The sequence below is a fragment of the Bos javanicus genome, chromosome 20 (genome assembly GCF_032452875.1).
Source record: "Bos javanicus breed banteng chromosome 20, ARS-OSU_banteng_1.0, whole genome shotgun sequence".
Taxonomy (NCBI): Eukaryota; Metazoa; Chordata; class Mammalia; order Artiodactyla; family Bovidae; genus Bos; species Bos javanicus.
In genome coordinates this window covers 43,819,919-43,841,475 of record NC_083887.1, presented here as the reverse complement: position 1 = coordinate 43,841,475, position 21,557 = coordinate 43,819,919, and the positions used below count along the sequence as shown (strand labels likewise).

Here is a 21,557-nt window from a genome sequence, read left to right as displayed (position 1 = left end):
TTTTTCTCTACCAAGGCACATTATTGTTTGGGATGAAGAATCTCCAATTAGGGTCCTTAACTTTTACTTAAAATGTCTTCATAAGCTTTATGATATAGCTCAGTATTTTGCAAAATGCATTCTTCAGATGGCTAATTATTTTTTATATTCTCTCAATAGAAAGTTTCATTCAATTCAGGGTTTCTTTTTTAAATTCACTATAGTCTCTGCCAATGATTCTTTTTGTGTGTCCACAATCAGATGCAAAGCCAAGAGACTTATCTATATTTTCATATTGTTTAGTTTATAATTTAATCCATTATCATTTCCATGCATTCATTAAAGAACAGACAATGTTGAGAGGAAACCACTCTGGGCTTTAAGTTACTTTTGTCACAAATCTGTTACATTTATCTCTAGAGTTACTAGTCAAAATATCTCCTTAACCATTCAAATCTTTGGTATATCTTTACATTAAAAATATATTATTGACAGAGAATACTATTCTTAACAGTGAAAGTTTTCAAAGTGCTCTTATTTTTAATAATTTTGATTAGAGAATTATTAGTGCCCACATTGTATATAATGCATTATGTGTCTAAATTCTGTATGTGGACATTTTCCCTCTTTTAAATGATTCTAAATTTACTCCTAGATAATTAAGTCTATATTGTTATTCTCATGGTAAACTGTACTCATGTTCTAAATTCACGTTAGATGTTATCTCCACCATAAAGGTCTTTCTGACCTTTATCCAATACCAAATATAATTCGCCTCTACTTTGTTACTATTACTGTTGCACCTTCTGCAATGATTCTGTATGGCAAATAACACACTGTTTTGTTATCTATTTATATGTCTGACTCTCCAATTATACAGAGAACTCACAGAGGAGCAATATTTTATTCTTAATTGAATTAGAATTGCATTAAAGATATAAAATACGTTTAATATGTTGTAATAAAAATATAAAACTAATAGCACTTATAAAATTCTTGAGAATTTAAAATGTGCTAAAATTTAATTAGTTAAAAATTAAATTAATTATATTTTGATAACATTTGTTAATTTTACATATTGATAATATATTGCAGATTTTAAGATATAAAAATATTAAAGTTGAACTGTTCTTTTTTTTTAACTTCATTTTTTTTTAAATTTTATTTTATTTTTAAGCTTTACATAATTGTATTAGTTTTGCCAAATATAAAAATGAATCCACCACAGGTATACATGTGTTCCCCATCCTGAACCCTCCTCCCTCCTCCCTCCCCATACCATCCCTCTGGGTCGTCCCAGTGCACTAGCCCCAAGCATCCAGTATCATGCATCAAACCTGGACTGGCATCTCGTTTCATACATGATATTTTACATGTTTCAATGCCATTCTCCCAAATCTTCCCACCCTCTCCCTCTCCCACAGAGTCCATAAAACTGTTCTATACATCAGTGTCTCTTTTGCTGTCTCGTACACCGGGTTATTGTTACCATCTTTCTAAATTCCATATATATGCGTTAGTATACTGTATTGGTGTTTTTCCTTCTGGCTTACTTCACTCTGTATAATAAGCTCCAGTTTCATCCACCTCATTAGAACTGATTCAAATGTATTCTTTTTAATGGCTGAGTAATACTCCATTGTGTATATGTACCACAGCTTTCTTATCCATTCATCTGCTGATGGACATCTAGGTTGCTTCCATGTCCTGGCTATTATAAACAGTGTTGCGATGAACACTGGGGTACACGTGTCTCTTTCCCTTCTGGTTTCCTCAGTGTGTACGCCAAGCAGTGGAATTGCTGGGTCATAAGGCAGTTCTATTTCCAGTTTTTTAAGGCATCTCCACACTGTTCTTCATAGTGGCTGTACTAGTTTGCATTCCCACCAACAGTGTAAGAGGGTTCCCTTTTCTCCACACCCTCTCCAGCATTTATTATTTGTAGACTTATGGATTGCAGCCATTTTGACTGGTGTGAAATGGTACCTCATAGTGGTTTTGATCACAGCAGGACTCTCTATGACCCACCTCCCAGAATATTGGAAATAAAAGCAAAAATAAACAAATGGGACCTAATTAACCTTAAAAGCTTCTGCACATCAAAGGAAACTATTAGCAAGGTGAAAAGACAGCCTTCAGAATGGGAGAAAATAATAGCAAATGAAGCAACTGACAAACAACTAATCTCAAAAATATACAAGCAACTCCTACAGCTCAACTCCAGAAAAATAAATGACCCAATCAAAAAATGGGCCAAAGAACTAAATAGACATTTCTCCAAAGAAGACATACAGATGGCTAACAAACACATGAAAAGATGTGTTTGAGCACAACATCATTCATTATCAGAGAAATGCAAATCAAAACCACAATGAGGTACCATTTCATGCCAGTCAGAATGGCTGGGATCCAAAAGTCTACAAGCAATAAATGCTGGAGAGGGTGTGGAGAAAAGGGAACCCTCTTACACTGTTGGTGGGAATGCAAACTAGTACAGCCACTATGGAGAACAGTGTGGAGATTCCTCAAAAAACTGGAAATAGAACTGCCTTATGACCCAGCTATTCCACTGCTGGGCATACACACTGAAGAAACCAGAAGGGAAAGAGACACGTGTACCCCAATGTTCATCGCAGCACTGTTTATAATAGCCAGGACATGGAAGCAACCTGGATGTCCATTGGCAGATGAATGGATAAGAAAGCTGTGGTACATATACACAATGGAGTATTACTCAGCCATTAAAAAGAATACATTTGAATCAGTTCTAATGAGGTGGATGAAACTGGAGCCTATTATACAGAGTGAAGTAAGCCAGAAAGAAAAACACCAATACAGTATACTAACGCATATATATGGAATTTAGAAAGATGGTAATGATAACCCTGTATACGAGACTTCAAGAGAGACACAAATGTATAGAACAGTCTTTTGGACTCTGTGGGAGAGCAAGAGAGTGGAATGATTTGGGAGAATGGCATTGAAACATGTATAATATCATATGAAATGAATCGCCAGTCCAGGTTCAATGCATGATACTTGATGCTTGGGGCTGGTGCACTGGGACGACCCAGAGGGATGGTATGGGGAGGGAGGAGGGAGGAGGGCTCAGGATGGGAAACACGTGTACACCCATGGTGGATTCATGTTGATGTATGGCAAAACCAATATAATATTATAAAGTAATTATCCTCCAATTAAAATAAATAAATTAAAAAAAAAAAACATTGGTACTTACAGAAAGGCTGTAAGAAACCAAGGTTTTGCTTGTGAAGAACATGTAAATGCTTGCTTATTACTTACTTCCAGAAGCAAGGTAGATGAAACAGGTTGAAACTGTCTAGAATTCTTAGTGATGTGCCAGAACCGTCCCAGCATGTGCCTTGTCTACATTGAGAGCCAGCTCTGCCCACTTTGGCTTCAGCACAGCTCTCTACTAGGCAAACACTACCACTATGGAGGATTGCCCATTCGGGAGACAGTGCTGCTTGGACATAGCATTGCCTCTGAAAGGGAGAGGGCAGCCATCGTTGACACTCACAGAGGTGGTGGATTGGGAGCTTTTTGGAGCTCTAACTGGTGTGCTGGAACTGGCCTAGTACATACCCAGGCTTGCACTAGGCACCCACTTCAGCTCTTCTTGCTTCCATGCTGCTAGCCACTGGGGTGAAGTGCTTTGCCAAGGACAGCACACTTTGAATGAATAGTGTCAACATGGACCTGATCCTAAGGACTTCAGCTCCAGCACGTTGGAACACGCACCTATTTTCAACCAGAGAGCCATGACCACAAAGCATAGGAGAGTGCAAGGCTCATATCTAGCCTTGGCTCTAACGCATTCACCTCCAGATCTACCTCCCATCCACCCATGATAAAGACTCTTATCAGAGTTGCTATAGAGGGAACATACCTCAACAGAATAAAGATCATTTATAACAAACTCACAACTAACATCATACTCAATGATGAAAAGCTGAAAGATATTTTTCTTTTCTAAAATCAGTAAAAGACAAGGATGCCCACTCCTGCCCACTTCTATTTAACATAGTATTGTGAGTCCTTGCTGCAGGAATTGAACAAGAAATAAAAAGGATCCATAATGGAAACAAAGAAATAAAACTGTCACTATTGCACAGGACATAATATTGTACTAAGAAAACCATAAAATCTCCACTCAAAAACTATTAGAAGTAATAAATTAAGTTGCAGAATACAAGATTGAGATACAAAATTTTTTGCTTTTCTGTATACTAATAATGACTAATCAGGAGAATAAAGCAAAAAACAATCTCATTTAAAATCACATCAAAGGAATAAAATACATAAGAATAAGCTTCAACTAAGGAGAAAAAAAGACCTATGCTCTAAAGTATAAAACGTTGATAAAGGAAATTATAGATGATGCAAAGAAATGGAAAGATATCCCATGTCCATGGATTACACAAGTTAATATTGTTAAAAGATCCATAAAACACAAAGAAATCTATAGATTAATGCTATCTCTGTCAAAAGGCCCATAGTATTTCTCGCCAAAGATGATGCACTTAAAGCCAGTTCAGTTTAGTTCAGTTCAGTCGCTCAGTCATGTCCGACTCTTTGCGGCCCCATGAATCCCAGCACACCGGGCCTCCTTGTCCATCACCAGCTCCCAGAATTCACTCAAACTCATGTCCATCAAGTCGGTGATGCCTTCCAGACATCTCATCCTCTGTCATCCCCTTCTCCTCCTGCCCCCAATCCCTCCCAACATCAGAGACTTTAGAACATAGCAGTAATTAAATTGCACGCAGAATAATTGCCCTATTTAGAATATAGGGGTATATTCGTATGAGGTGGCCAAAGTATTGGAGTTTCAGCTTCAACATCAGTCTTGCAATGAACATCCAACACTGATCTCCTTTAAATGGACTGGTTAGATCTCCTTGCACTCCAAGGGACTCTCAAGAGTCTTCTCCAACACCACAGTTCAAAAGCACCAATTCTTTGATGCTCACCTTCCTTCACAGTCCAACTCTCACATCCATACATGACCACTGGAAAAACCATAGCCTTGACTAGATGGACCTTTGTTGAAAAAGTAATGTCTCTGCTTTTCAATATGCTGTCTAGGTTGGTCATAACTTTCCTTCCAAGGAGTAAGCATCTTTTAATTTCATGGCTGCAGCCACCATCTGTAGTGATTTTGGAGCCCAAAAAATTAAAGTCAGCCACTGTTTCCACTGTTTCCCCATCTATTTGCCATGAAATGATGGGACCAGATGCCATGATCTTCGTTTTCTGAATGTTGAGCTTTAAGCCAATTTTTTCATTCTCCTCTTTCACTTTCATCAAGAGGCTCTTTAGTTCCTCTTCACTTTCTGCCATAAGGGTGGTATCATCTGCATATCTGAGGTTATTGATATTTCTCCCGGCAATCTTGATTCCAGCTTGCGTTTCTTCCAGCCCAACGTTTTTCATGATGTACTCTGCATAGAAGTTAATTAAGCAGGGTGACAGTTTATAGCCTTGACATACTCCTTTTCCTATTTGGAACTAGTCTGTTGTTCCATGTCCAGTTCTAACTGTTGCTTCCTGACCTGCATATAGGTTTCTCAAGAGGCAGGTCAAGCGGTCTGGTATTCCCATCTCTTTCAGAATTTTCCACAGTTTATTGTGATCTACACAGTCAAAGGCTTTGGCATAGTCAATAGAGCAGAAATAGATGTTTTTCTGGAACAGTCTTGCTTTTTCCATGATCTAGTGGATGATGGCAATTTGATCTCTGGTTCCTCTGCCTTTTCTAAAACTATCTTGAACATCTGGAAGTTCACGGTTCATGTATTGCTGAAGCCTGGCTTGGAGAATTTTGAGCATTACTTTACTAGCCTGTGAGATGACTGCAATTGTGCAATAGTTTGAGCACTCTTTAGCATTGCCTTTCTTTGGGATTGGAATGAAAACTGACCTTTTCCAGTCCTGTGGCCACTGCTGAGTTTTCAAATTTGCTAGCATACTGAGTGCAGCACTTTCACAGCATCATCTTTCAGGATTTGAAATAGCTCAACTGGAATTCCATCACCTCCACTAGCTTTGCTTGTAGTGATGCTTTCTAAGGCAGAATTGACTTCACATTCCAGGATGTCTGGCTCTAGGTCAGTGATCACACCATCATGATTATCTTGGTCATGAAGATCTTTTTTTATACAGTTGTTCTGTGTATTCATACCACTTCTTCTTAATATCTTCTGCCTCTGTTAGATCCATACCATTTCTGTCCTTTATTGAGCCCATCTTTGAATGAAATGTCCCTTAGTATCTCTGATTTTCTTGAAGAGATCTCTAGTCTTTCCCATTCTGTTATTTTCCTCTATTTCTTTGCATTGATCGCTGAAGAAGGTTTTCTTATCTCTTTTTGCTATTCTTTGGAACTCTGCATTCAGATGCTTATATCTTTCCTTTTCTCCTTTGCTTTTCACTTCTCTTCTTTTCACAGCTATTTGTAAGGCCTCCCCAGACAGCCATTTCCCCTTTTTGCTTTTCTTTTCCATGGGCATGGTCTTGATCCCTGTCTCCTGTACAATGTCACGAACCTCAGTCCATAGTTCATCAGGCACTCTATCTATCATATCTAGTCCCTTACATCCATTTCTCACTTCCACTGTATAATCATAAGGGATTTGATTTAGGTCATACCTGAATGGTCTAGTGGTTTTCCCTACTTTCTTCAATTTAAGTCTGAATTTGGCAATAAGGAGTTCATGATCTGAGCCATAGTCAGCTCCATAAAGTCAGTTAATGTATAGGAAAGGAAGTAAGAATATACAGTGAGGAAAATGCAGTCTCTTTAATAAGTTGTTTTGAGAAAACTGGAGTGCTACATGAAAAGGGATGTAATTAGGACACTTTTTCACACTATATGTACACACAAAATGGATTAAAGACCTAAATCTACAATAAGAAACAATAAACTCCTAGAATAAACTGTAGGCAGAACCTTTTTGACATAAATTGTAGCACTATTTTCTATCTCCCAAAGCAAAAGAAATGAAAGTAAAAATAAGTGAGAGCTAATTAAATGAGAGCAACTTAAACTTTAAAGCTTTTGTTCAAAGTGTGTGCTTAGTCGCTCAGTCGTGTCTGATTCTCTGCAACCCCAGATTGTAGCCTGTCAGGGCCCTCTATCCATGAGATTCTCCAGACAAGAATACTGGAGGAAGTTGCCATTTCCTTCTTCAGGGGATCTTCCCAACCCAAGGATCGATCCCAGGGGTCTCCTGCATTTCAGGCAGATTCTTTACTGCTGAGCTACCAGGGAAACCCAAACTACTGAATAAAAGAAAGTCTCTGCAAATAATACAACCAATAATGAGTTAATATCTAGAATATATGAACAGTACACACAACTCAATAACAAACAATCTAACAAATGGACAACAAATGGCCAGAAGACTGGAATATTTTTCCAGACTACATACAGATATCAACAGGTACATGAAAAGATGCTCAACACTTTAATCAGAGATGTGCAAATTAAAATCCACAAAAAAGATATCTCACACCTGTCAAAATGGCTTTTATCAAAAAGTCTACAAATAGCAAACATTGGTGAGGATATGGAGGAAAGGGCACCCTTGTACACTGTTGGGGACATGTAGATTGATCCAGTCACTATGAAAAACAGTTTAGAGTTTCTTCAAAACACTAAAACTAGAACTACCATATGGCCCAGCAATTCCACTCATAGGTATATATCCAAAAATAGAAAAACACTAATTTGAAAAGATACATGTACCCTAATGTTCATAGCAGCACTATTTACAATAGCTAAGTTATAAAAGCAACCTGCTGCTGCTGCTGCTAAGTCGCTTCAGTCGTGTCCGACTCTGTGCGACCCCATAGACAGCAGCCCACCAGGCTCCCCCGTCCCTGGGATTCTCCAGGCAAGAACACTGGAGTGGGTTGCCACTTCCTTCTCCAATGCATGAAAGTGAAAAGTGAAAGTGAAGTCGCTCAGTCCTTTCTGACTCCTAGCGACCCCACGGACTGCAGCCCACCAGGCTCCTCCATCCATGGGACTCTCCAGGCAAGCATACTGGAGTGGGGTGTCATTGCTTTCTCCATAAAAGCAACCTAAGTGTCCATTAACAGATGACTGGATAAATAACATGTCTCTCTTTCTCTGTCTCTGTCTCTCTCTCTCTCTCAAACACACACACTCAGAGGATGGAATATTAGCCATAAATAAGAATGAAATTTCACCTTTTGCATCAACATGGATGGACATGGAAGATATTATGCTTAGTGAATTTAAGTCAGCAGAGATAGAAAAATACTATTTTTATCACTTATCTGTGAAATCTACAAAATGAAATAAATGCATGAATATGAAAAAACAGAAATGGAGTTAGAGATATAGAGCACAAATTAGTGGTTATCAATGGGGAGAGGGAAGGCTGTAAAGGGCAAGACAGGGGTAGGAAATTAAATACAAATTTAAAATAAGATACAGAATATATTGTACAGCACAGGGAAAATATCCATATTTTATGATAACTTTAAATTTAGTATAATCTATAAAATAGTGGATCACTGTGTTTTACACTTGAAGCTAATAACTCATCTATATTTCAATCAAAATGATGTGTTCATTTTTTTTATCAGTTCCACATATGTGCTATAACTTTTTTGAGTTCAATGAATTTTATAAAGGACTTTACTGCCCTGCTTTAAGATTTGGCTCTGCATACTTTTCTCCCAAATATACAAATCTATAAACCAGTGAGAGCAAACTATAGTTAATTTAAACCCTTATGCTGTTCCTTTCTAATTATCTGAAAGTCAAGGATTTTTTATGTCAATTTCCACCAAAGAAAAATAAAATAAACTTGGATTTATAAAAATGACTGCAGTACAGAACCAGAAAAGCCTATAATTGAAAAATACTGTAGTTAAAGGGTAAATGAGAATAAGTTCTTAAAAACAGATTACAATGAAATGGGGCAATTATTGAGAAAAAATGTGGGTTCTCAATATGATTTAAGGCACAACCACCATGAAATTAGAGCAAGAAGAATAAATATGGAGTATATCCATATAGTTTATAAAGGTAGCAACACTATATACAATGCATACATTTCATTATAACAGTTAAAAGAGAAGTATGAATCTTGAGAAAATAAAATCGCTGAAAGTAAGAGAATGAAATTAAGTTTACTTGACCTTGAACCATCTGAGACAATAACATTTGGATCTGTTGTTCACAATAATGTTTTCAAAATAATGCTTGTTTGGAAATTAAAACATTAAGATGAATGTGAAATCACAATACCTCATTTGCTGTGGAAATTCTGGATCTATGGAAATGTATCTGGTCATGAGTTACTGTGAGTGAGCCTGCAGGCCATGAAATATGTGCATGTTAGTTCAGTTCAGCCACTCAGTTTTTGTGGCCCCATGGACTGCAGCATGCCAGGCTTCCCTGTTCATCACCAACTCCTGGAACTTGCTCAAACTTATGTCCATTGAATCAGCGATGCCATCCAACCATCTCATCTTCTGTCCTCTACTTCTCCTGCCTTCAATCTTTCCTAGAATCAGGGTCTTTTCTAATGAGTCAGTTCTTCGCATCAGGTGGCCAAAGTATTGGAGTTTCAGCATCAGTCCTTCCAATGAATATTCAGGACTGATTTCCTTTAGGATGGACTGGTTTGATCTCCTTGTAATCAAAGGGACTCTCAAGAGTCTTTTCCAACACCACAGTTTTAAAAGCATCAATTCTTTGGCAGTCAGCTTTCTTTATGGTCTAACCCTCACATCATAATGGCTAATGGAAAAAACACAGCTTTGACTAGACAGATGTTTGTTGGCAAAGTGGTGTCTCTGCTTTAATATGCTATCTATGTTAGTCATAGCTTTTCTTCCAAGGAGCAAGCATATTTTAATTTCATGGCTGCAGTCACCATCTGCAGTGAGTTTGGAGCCCCCCAAAATAAAAGTCAGCCACTGTTTCCACTGTTTCCCCATCTATTTGCCATGAAGTGACAGGACTGGATGCCATGATCTTAGTTTTTTGAATGTTGAATTTTAAGCCAGCTTTTTCATTCTCCTCTTTCACTTTCATCAAGAGGCTCTTTAATTCTTCTTCACTTTCTGCCATAAGGGTAGTGTCATCTGCACATCTGAGGTTATTGATATTTCTCCCAGCAATCTTCATTCCAGCTTGTGCTTCATCCACCCAAGCATTTCACATGATGTACTCTGCATAGAAGTTAAATAAGCAGGGTGACAATATACAGCCTTGACATACTCCTTTCCCAATTTGGAACCAGTCTGTTGTTCCATGTCTGGTTCTAACTGTTGCTTCTTGACCTGCATACAGATTTCTTAGGAGGCAGGTTAGGTGGTATGGTATTACCATCCATTTAAGAATTTTCCAGTTTGTTGTAATCTATACAGTCAACGGTTTTAGCATATTCATTGAAGCAAATGTTTAAAATAAAAATTGTTGTGCAGTCACTAAGTCATGTCTGACTCTTTCTGATCTATGGACTGAAGTATGCCAAGCTTCCTTGTCCTTTATTATCTCCTGGAGTTTGCTCAGACTCATGTCCAATTAGTTGGTGATGCCATCCAAACATCTCATGCTCTGTCACACCATTTTACTTCAGCCCTCAATCTTTCCCAGCATCAGGGTCTTACCTCCAATGAATCAGCTCTTTGCATCAGGTGACCAGAGCACTGGAGCTTCAGCTTGAGCATCAGGGTTGGTTTGTTTCCAAATGAATCAGGGTTGATTTCCAATGAACATTCCAATGAATATTCAGAGTTGATTTCTTTCACGATTGAATGGTTTGATAAAAAATAATCTGTTGGAAACTTAGACTGTGGCTTCTGTGTGTCAAGGGGATTTGCATACGTCTTTACTCTCAAGCTCAGCAGATGCATGTGCCCCATGTTAATGAGCAAAGACACAGAGGTAGCTCCAGGGTCAAGTGATGAAATAAAGATGCTGAGCAAGCTGCATTTTCTGTTCAGTTCTTTTGTCAAGTCACATAAACAAAGTACTATTTTAAAAACCCATTGCTTCTTTTAAGTCTGACTGACAATTGCTATTTGAAGAGGGTGAAATAATACATAAGATATAAGGTACGACTTAGAGGTGATCAGAATTACACATAAAAAGAGCTGACAGAGGATAAAAACAATAACTTGAAAAATTAAGTCTCATGCTGCTAAGTCACTTCACTCATGTCCAACTCCCTGTGACCCCATGGACTGCAGCCTACCAGGCTTCTCCGTCCATGGGATTCTCCAGGCAATAACACTGGAGTGGGTTGCCATTTCCTTCTCCAATGCAGGAAAGTGAAAAGTGAGAGTGAAGTCGCTCAGTCGTGTCTGACTTTTAGCGACCCCATGGACTGTAGCCAACCAGGCTCCTCCATCCATGGGATTTTCCACGCAAGAGCACTGGAGTCGGGTGCCATTTCCTTCTCCATTAAGTCTCATGATTAGTTGTAAATGAGAATTTGGTGAAAAGTTGTCAAACCTAGATATATTCTAGTTTTTAAAATGTGTAAGAATAATGAAAAAGCTACACAAGCTAAACAGATTAATAAGGACAAAGAGACAAAGACGGACAAAGACAAAGACACTTGGGCTTTCTATAGGATTCTTTCCTTTAAAATGGACATCATCTATGAATAAAGGGAAAATAATGAGATTGAAAAAAACTAAATTATTCAGTAGATATTTAAGTGTGGAGGCAAATAAAAGATATTTCCTAGTAAAAAATAATTTTAAGTTTATATTTATAAAAATCTCATAAAACACTCCTTATAACCATGCAATTCATAAATATAATTCCAGATGTGAAGTTGTTATATAAAAGATCTAATAATGAGAGGTAAAAATAGGAAAGATTAGAAATTCTTTTAAATAAATATAATTAATTTAGTTATAAAACCTATGTGACTATCAAATTTGGGAAGGGTAAATCTATCCAATAAAAATTAATAATCATTTCCACTTCTAAAATTTTAATGTATGATATTTATATAAAACTCAAAATGTGAAAGTTTTTACAAGATCTGTATCAAATTTATAGAAGAGAAAGCTCAACATTCAGAAAACTAAGATCATGGCATCTGGTCCCATCAATTCATGGCAAATAGATGGGGAAACAGTGTCAGACTTTATTTTTGGGGGCTCCAAAATCACTGCAGATGGTAATTGCAGCCATGAAACTAAAAGATGCTTACTCCTTGGAATGAAAGTTATGATCAACCTAGCCAGCATATTAAAAAGCAGAGACATTACCAACAAAATTTCATCTAGTCAAGGCTATGGGTTTTCCTGTGGTCATGTATGGATGTGAGAGTTGGACTGTGAAGAAAGCTGAGTGCCAAAGAATTGATGCTTTTGAACTGTGGTGTTAGAGAAGACTCTTGAAGAGTCCCTTGGACTGCAAGGAGATCCAACCAGTCCATTGTAAAGGAGATCAGTCCTGGGTGTTCATTGGAAGGACTGATGTTGAAGCTGAAACTCCAGTATTTTGGCTACCTGATGCAAAGAGCTGATTCATTTGAAAAGACCCTGATGCTGGGAAGGATTGAGGGCAGGAGGAGAAGGGGACAACAGTGGATGAGATGGTTGGATGGCATCACTGACTTGATGGACATGGGTTTGTGTGGAGTCTGGGAGTTGGTCATGGACAGGAAGGCCTGGCGTGCTGTGGTTCATGGGGTCTCAAAGAGTCGGACATGAATGAGCAACTGAACTGAACAGAACTGTGTAATATTTTAAAATATTTTGTTATTATTATCACTACCCACAATGGCTCAGTGGTAAAAAATCCACTTGCAAAGCAGGAGACACAGAAGTTGCAGGTTCAGTCTCTGGGTCAGGAAGATTCCCTGGAGAAGGAAATGGAAACCCACTCCAGTATTCTTGCCTGGAGAATCCCATGGACAGAGGAGCTCAGCAGGTCTACAATCCATAGGGTTGCAAAGAGTAGGACACAGTGAAGAGACTTAGCAAACATACATTATAGACATCATTATAATTTTTATCCTTAGCACTCTGCTTATTGTTACTATTTAGTCTGTATTTCTGAGCAGGGAGGTATATACAATCATGCCAAAAAAGTTAGTTAAAACAGAAATATATTCTTTATAAAGCTCAGAAAACACTGAAGAGCTTATTACAAAGTAAGAAGTGTTTCTTAAAAGCACTTAAAATCTTTGATTATGCAGTGTAAGTATAAAGTGATAATAAAATAATTAACTTTAATAATTAAAATTTGTTTTTTACCATTGAAAAGAAGACTATCACACTTACATATAACAATCAGCCATGTTGTACTTGGAATAAATCACATACATATAAAGAAATTATAAAACAATAAACATAGAGTCCTACAATTTCATTGAGTTCCAATACCAGAGATCAAAATTTGAGAAAAGAAAGTCAATAAAATTTGTACAATGTATTCAAATGGAGGAAGATATGAAGGACAGAGTTCTCAAAGCCTTATAGAAGTCTTCTTGAATCATCAGCTGAGTATCTACCTGAAGACACATAAGAAAAGTCACTGAAACTAGGAAAGACAAATTACCACAGGAGAAAATTAAATCTAGGTATCATACAAAGCCAGAAATTGAGTTCCCAGTGTCCAGAGCAGAGAAATCTTATGAAACAAACAGGGCATTCATAAATAAGTACCACACCTTAGTGGGCAAGCATCCCTTAGAAGGAATGGAACAGCTCTCACAGTCAACAAAAAAGTCCAAAATTCAGTACTTGGGTGTAACCTCAAAAATGACAGAATGGTCTGTTTGTTTCCAAGGTAAACCATTCAACATCACAGTAATCCAAGATTATGCCCCAACCGCTAATGTCAAAGAAGCTGAAGTCGAACGTTTCTATGAATACATACAGGACATTCTAGAACTAACAACAAAAAACGATGTACTTGTCTTCATAGGGAACTAGAATACAAAAGTAGGAAGTCAAGAGACACCTGGAGTAACAGGCAAGTTTGGCCTTGGAGTACAAAAAGAAGCAGGGCAAAGACTAACAGAATTTTTCCAAGAGAACACACTGGTCATAGCAAACACCCTCTTTCAACAACACAAGAGATGACTCAACAGATGACATCACCAGAAGGCCAATACCGAAATCAGGTTGATTATATTCTTTGCAGGTGAAGATGGAGATATTCTATGCAGTCAGCAAAAACAATACTGGGAGCTGACTGTGGCTCAGATCATGATCTCCTTATTGCAATATTCAGACTTAAATTGAAGAAACTAGGGAAAACCATTAGGCCATTCAGGTTTGAAGTAAAAAAGTCCCTTGTTATTATACAGTGGAAGTGACAAATAGATTCAAGGGATTAGATCTGATAGAGTGCCTGAAGAACTATGGACAGATGTTTGCAACATTCTACAGGAGGCAGTGACCAAAACCATCCCCAAGAAAAAGAAACGTAATAAAGCAAAATGGTTTTCTGAGGAGGGCTTACAAACAGCTGAGAAAAGAAGAGAAGCAAAAAACAAAGGAAAAAAGGAAAGATATACCTAACTGAATGCAGAGTTCAAGAGAAAAGCAAGGAGATATGAGAAAATAATTCTTAAGTGACCAATGCAAACAGAGAAAAACCATAGAATGGGAAAGACTAGTGATCTCTTCAAGAAAATTAGAGATACCAAGGGTACAATTCATTCAAAGATGGGAACAGTTTAGGAAAAAAAAAAAAAAACTGTAAGAACCTAGCAGAAGCATAGATTAAGAAGAGGTGGCAAGAATACACAGAAATGTACAAAAAAGGTCTTAATGACAGGATAACCATGATGGCATGGCCACTTACATAGAGCCAGACATCCTGGAGTCTGACTTCAAGTGGGTCTTAGGATGCATTACTATGAACAAAGCTAGTGGAGATGATGGAATTCCAGTTGAGCTATTTCAAAACCTGAAAGACAATGCTGTTAAAGTATTGTGCTCACTAAGCCAGCAAGTTTGGAAAACTCTGTAGTGGCCATGGGACTAGAAAATGTCAGTAATCATTCCATTCCCCAAAAAGGGCAATGTCTAAGATTTTTCAAACTACCATACAATTTGCTCATTTCACATGCTAGCATGATAATGTTCAAAATCATTCAAGTTAGGCTTCAAAGTATGTGGACTGAAACCTTCCAGATATAGAAGCTGGATTTAGAGAATACAGAAGAACCAGAGATCAAATTGTGACCATCCATTAGATTATCAAAAAAGCAAGAAAATTCCAGAAGAACATCTACTTCTGCTTCATTGACTATGCTAAAGCCTTTCACTGTGTGGATCACAACAAACTGTGGAAAATTCTGCAAGAGATGGGAATACCAGACCACCTGACCTGCCTCCTGAGAAATCTGTATGAAGGTCAAGAAACAGCAGTTAGAACTGGACATGGAACAATGGACTAGTTCCACTGGGAAAGGAGTATGTCAAGGCTGTATATTGTCACTCTGCTTATTTAACTTATATGAAGAGTACATGATGTGAATTCCAGGCTGGATGAAGTACAAGCTGGAATCAGGATTGCAGGGAGAAATATCAGTAACTTCAGATATGCAGATGACACCACCCTTATGGCTGAAAGCAAATAGGAACTAATGAGCCTCCTGATGAACATGACCGAGTAGAGTGAAAAAGCTGGCTTAAAGCTCAACATTCAAAAAACTAATATGACATCTTACACCATCACTTCATGGCAAGTAGATGGAGACACAATGGAAACAGTGACAAAGTGTTTTCTTGGGCTCCAAAATCACTGCAGATGGTAACTGCAGTCATGAAATTAAAAGATGCTTTCCCTTTGGAAGAAAGGCTATTACCAACCTAGACAGCATATTAAAAAGTAGAGACATCACTTTGTGATAAAGTCAAAGCCATGGTTTTTCCAGTAGTCATGTATGGATGTGAAAGTTAGACTATAAAAAAAGCTGAGTGCCAAAGATTTGGTGCTTTTGAACTGTGGTGCTGGAGAAGACTCGTGAGAGTCCCTGGGATGAAATGAGATCATCCCAATCAATCCTAAATGAAGTCAACCCTGAATATTCATTGGAAGGACCAATGCTGAAACTCCAATACTGTGGCCACCTGATGCAAAGAACTTATTCATTAGAAAAGCCCCTGATACTGGGAGGAAAAATTGAAGGCAGGAGGAGAAGGGGAAGATAGAGGATGAGAAAGTTGGACAGAATCACCAACACAGACATAAGTTTGCACAAGCTCCAAGAGTTGATGATGGACTGGGTAGTCTGCTGTGCTGCAGCCCATGGAGTCACAGAGTCAGACAGGACTGAGTGACTGAACTGAACTGAAAAACTAACTGAATGCCCATGCTGACCTAATCATAGGTAAGTTTCCAAGTGGCCCTAAACTATTTCATTACCCTCTTCTCTATTCCCCATTTCCATAGAAGAAATCCAAGTTCCTATTTTCCTTTTCCAGAGGCATTTCATCTGTTTTGAATGGTATGCCATGAGTTCTCCAAAGGAAGTCAGCTGGGGATTTGAGAACACATCATCCCCTGAATCTCTTTTATTCTGATAAGCTCTGATGTTTCTACCAGAACCATGATCCCTGCTGCTTCACACCATCTCCAAGACTCAAACCCGTCTTGTCTTCAGTAACTACAAAACTTAGATTTTGGATAAAGTTTAGCTTGCCTGTAAATTATTTATAGAATATTGGCATGTTTAAACCATTCAATATCACAGTAATCCAAGTCTATGCCCCAACTAGTAACGCTGAAGAAGCTGAAGTTGAATGGTTCTATGAAGACCTATAAGACCTTTTAGAACTAACACGCAAAAAAAGATGTCCTTTTCATTATAGGGGACTGGAATGCAAAGTAGGAAGTCAAGAAACACCTGGAGTAACAGGCAAATTTGGCCTTGGAATACGGAATGAAGCAGGGCAAAGACTAATAGCGTTTTGCCAAGAAAATGCACTGGTCATAACAAATACCCTCTTCCAACAACACAAGAGAAGACTCTATACATGGACATCAGCAGATGGTCAACACCAAAATCACGTTGATTCTATTCTTTGCAGCCAAAGATGGAGAAGCTCTACACAGTCAACAAAAACAAGACCAGGAGCTGACTGTGGCTCAGATCATGAACTCCTTATTGCCAAATTCAGACTGAAATTGAAGAAAGTAGGGAAAACCACTAGACCACTATGACCTAAATCAAATCCCTTATGATTATACAGTGGAAGTGAGAAATAGATGTAAGGGACTAGATCTGATAGATAGAGTGCCTGATGAACTATGGACTGAGGTTCGTGACATTGTACAGGAAACAGGGATCAAGACCATCCCCATGGAAAAGAAATGCAAACAAGCAAAATGGCTGTCTGGGGAGGCCTTACAAATAGCTGTGAAAAGAAGAGAAGTGAAAAGCAAAGGAGCAAAGGAAAGATATAAGCATCTGAATGCAAAGTTCCAAAGAATAGCAAGAAGAGATAAGAAAGCCTTCCTCAGCGATTAATGCAAAGAAATAGAGGAAAACAACAGAATGGGAAAGACTAGAGATCTCTTCAGGAAAATCAGAAATACCAAGGGAACATTTCATGCAAAAATGGGCTCGATAAAGGACAGAAATGGTATGGACCTAACAGAAACAGAAGATATTAAGAAGAGGTGGCAAGAATACACAGAATAACTGCACGAAAAAATCTACACAACCCAGATAATCACGATGGTGCGATCACTGACCTAGAGCCAGATATCCTGGAATGTGAAGTCGTGGGCCTTAGAAAGCATCACTACAGACAAAGCTAGTGGAGGTGATGGAATTCCAGTTGAGCTATTTCAAATCCTGAAAGATGATGCTGTGAAAGTGCTGGACTCAATATGGCAGCAAATTTGGAAAACTCAGCAGTGGCCACAGGACTGGAAAAGGTCAGTTTTCATTCCAATCCCAAAGAAAGGAAATGACAAAGAGTGCTCAAGCTACCGCACAACTGCAGTCATCTCACACACTAGTAAAGTAATGCTCAAAATTCTCCAAGCCAGGCTTCAGCAATATGTGAACCATGAACTTCCAGATGTTCAAGCTGGTTTTAGAAAAGGCAGAGGAACCAGAGGCCAAATTGCCAACATCCACTGGATTATCGAAAAAGCAAGAGAGTTCCAGAAAAACATCTATTTCTGCTTTATTGACTATGCCAAACCCTTTGACTTTGTGGATCACAATAAACTGTGGAACATTCTGAAAGAAATGGGAATACCAGACCACCTGACCTGCCTCTTAAGAAATTTGTATGCATGTCAGGAAGCAACAGTTAGAACTGGACATGGAACAACAGACTGGTTCCAAACAGGAAAAGGAGTACGTCAAGGCTGTATATTGTCACCCTGATTATTTAACTTATATGCAGAGTACATCATGAGAAACGCTGGGCTGGATGAAGCACAAGCTGGAATCAAGATTGCTGGGAGAAATATCAATAACCTCAGATATGCAGATTACACCACCCTTATGGCAGAAAGTGAAGAGGAACTAAAAAGCCTCTTGTTAAAGGTTAAAGAGGAGAGTGAAAAAGTTGGCTTAAAGCTCAACATTCAGAAAACGAAGATCATGGCATTTGGTCCCATCACTTCATGGGAAATAAATGGGGAAACTGTATCAGACTTTATTTTGGGGAGCTCCAATGACTGCAGCCATGAAATTAAAAGACGCTTACTCCTTGGAAGGAAACTTATGACCAACCTAGATAGCATATTCAAAAGCAGAAACATTTTTTTGCCAACAAAGGTCCGTCTAGTCAAGGTTATGTTTTTTCCTGTGGTCATGTATGGATGTGAGAGTTGGACTGTGAAGAAAGCTGAGCACCAAAGAATTGATGCTTTAAAACTGTGGTGTTGGAGAAGACTCTCGAGAGTCCCTTGGACTGCAAGGAGATCCAAGCAGTCCAATCTGAAGGAGATCAGCCCTGGGATTTCTTTGGAAGGAACGATGCTAAGGCTGAAACTCCAGTACTTTGGCCACCTGATGCAAAGAGTTGACTCATTGGAAAAGACTCTGATGCTGGGAGGGATTGGGGGCAGGAGGAGAAGGGGACAACAGAGGATGAGATGGCTGGATGGCATCACTGACTCAATGGATGTGAGTGTGAGTGAACTCTGGGAGTTGGTGATGGACAGGGAGGCCTGGCATGCTGCAGTTCATGGGGTTGCAAAGAGTCAGACATGACTGAGTGACTGAACTAAACTGAACTGAACTGAAGCTACTATTTAGAAAAATGAAAAAAATTGCTGACAGTAAACCAATCGCAGATCAGGAATGGAGAAATTTTACAAAACAAATATATATTTTAAAATGTAACTTATCATATCATGTTTGCCATAAGAAACAACATCGTGCAATATTACAACAAATGTTTCAGGTGTTTTACCATACAATTTCATTCAAAATTTACAATTTCATTCAATATTATGGCAAAATGGTCCTAAGGTTCTCTTAGATGTATTGCTAACCACTAAAACAAATGACAATATTTATATAAAATGAGACTTTGTTTATATACTTTTTAAAATGTTTCAGTCCGACACAACAGTGATTGAACAACAACAAAACAAAAATAAAACATACAATGAGACAATAAGAAAATATTGGTGTTAAATAAAAATAGATCAATATCTTAACACTTAAATTTATACAAACATTGTCAAACTTTTTAAAAAATGTTTTTTACTTGCCCCAGGAGGAAATAAAAACAATACAGAGGATATAGACTTTGCATTAAAATTATTAAACCTGCAAAATATATTTTAAATTTTGGACAATTTTTCAACCCTGTGCTTGAAGGCTGCTCTAAATTAAATGTACATGTAAAATTTTGCAAAAGCTATTCTGGATATGGCTCCGGGAGTTAACAGTGCAGTTGTAGAGCAGACTTATACAACAAAAATAAAATATGAATTGCTTATATAAAAAGAAAGTGTACAGAAAAATGACAGAGAAGGGGCAAACATTAAAGACCTCCAAACTACCCATGATACTTCTAATTGTTTTAGTTGTTGTTCAGTCATTCAATCATGTCCAACTCTCTGCAACCCTATGAGTACAGCACACTAAGCTTCCCTGTCCTTCACCAACTCCTGGAGCTTGCTCAAACTCATAATCATTGAGTCTGTGATGCCATCCAACCATCTCATCCTCTATCATCCCCTTCTCCTGGCTTCAATCTTTTCCAGCATCAGGGTCTTTTCAAATGAGTTGGGTTCTTTGCAACAGGTGGTCTAAGAATTGGAGCTTCAGGATCAGTCCTTCCAACAATTATTCAGGGTTGATTTCCTTTAGGATTGACTGGGTTGCTCTCCTTGCAGTCCAAGGGACTCTCAAGAGTCTTCTCCATTACAGTTCAAAAGCAGCAATTCTTCAGCGCTCAGGTGTCTCTATGGTACAACTCTCACATCCATACGTGAGTCCTGGAAAAATTATAGCTTTGACTATACAGACGTTTTAGGCAAAGTAATGTCTCTGCTTTTTAATACTCTGTCTTTGTTTGAGACTTCCTTCCAAACATACCCATTCTGTTTCAGGTTACACAGCACTAATAACTCTGATTACACAATATAGCATCAAGCTTCTTGAGTTGGTAAACATGTATTTCTTCAGATTTCCTCTAAAGATAGGAAATTGCAGTTTAACTTCATAATTTGAGGGAGTTTCCTTGAACTCGTAAATTTTTTCATTGAAGTGTGGTTAGTAATTTAAGTACAGTATTTGGAGAAGGCAATGGCACCCCACTCCAGTACTCTTGCCTGGAAAATCCCATGGATGGAGGAGCCTGGTAGGCTGCAGTCCAGGGGGTTGCAAAGAGTTGGGCACAACAGAGCAACTTCACTTTCCCTTTTCACTTTCATGCATTGGAGAAGGAAATGGCAACCCACTCCAGTGTTCTTGCCTGGAAAATCCCATGGGTGGAGGAGCCTGGTAGGCTGCTGTCTATGGGGTCGCACAGAGTCAGACACAACTGAAGCAACTTAGCAGCAGCAGCAACTACAGTATTATAGAAAAGGGTGGGATGATTTGGGAGAATGGCATTGAAACATGTATAATATCATATATGAAATGAATCACCAGTCCAGGTTCGATGCATGATACAGGATGCTTGGGGCTGGTGCACTGGGATGACCCAGAGGGATGTTACAGGGAGGTATGTGGGAGGGGGGTTCAGGATGGGGAACACGTGTATACCCGTGACAGATTCATGCTGATGTATGGCAAAACCAATACAATATTGTAAAGTAATTAACCTCCAATTAAAATAAATAAATTTAAAAAAAAGAAAGAAAAGAAAGTCAATACTTTAGCCATGTAGCTACTTCAATACTTAGTCCTATGGACTGAACTATATCCCAAATTTCATATCCCACAGCATTAAACCCAGCATGACTGAATTTGGAGACAGGGTCTACAAGGAGGTAATTAAGGTTAAATAAGGTAAAGAGTCCACCTTCAAAGCAGGAGATCCAGGTTCAATCCCTGGCTGGCAAAGATTCTCTGGAAAAAGGAATGACTACCCACTCCAGTATTCTT

At 38.4% G+C, this 21,557-nt stretch overlaps 1 long non-coding RNA gene across 1 annotated transcript in view; it reads right to left on the bottom strand.

Annotated features, from left to right (window-relative positions):
• The window catches only part of LOC133233362 (uncharacterized), a 30,442-nt gene extending 16,530 nt beyond the window's left edge, over nucleotides 1-13,912 (bottom strand). Inside the window, exon 1 of the long non-coding RNA XR_009731693.1 lies at nucleotides 13,683-13,912. This is a non-coding gene — a long non-coding RNA (uncharacterized LOC133233362). The remainder of the gene's footprint in view (nucleotides 1-13,682) is intronic.
• Nucleotides 13,913-21,557: the final 7,645 nt, after the last annotated feature.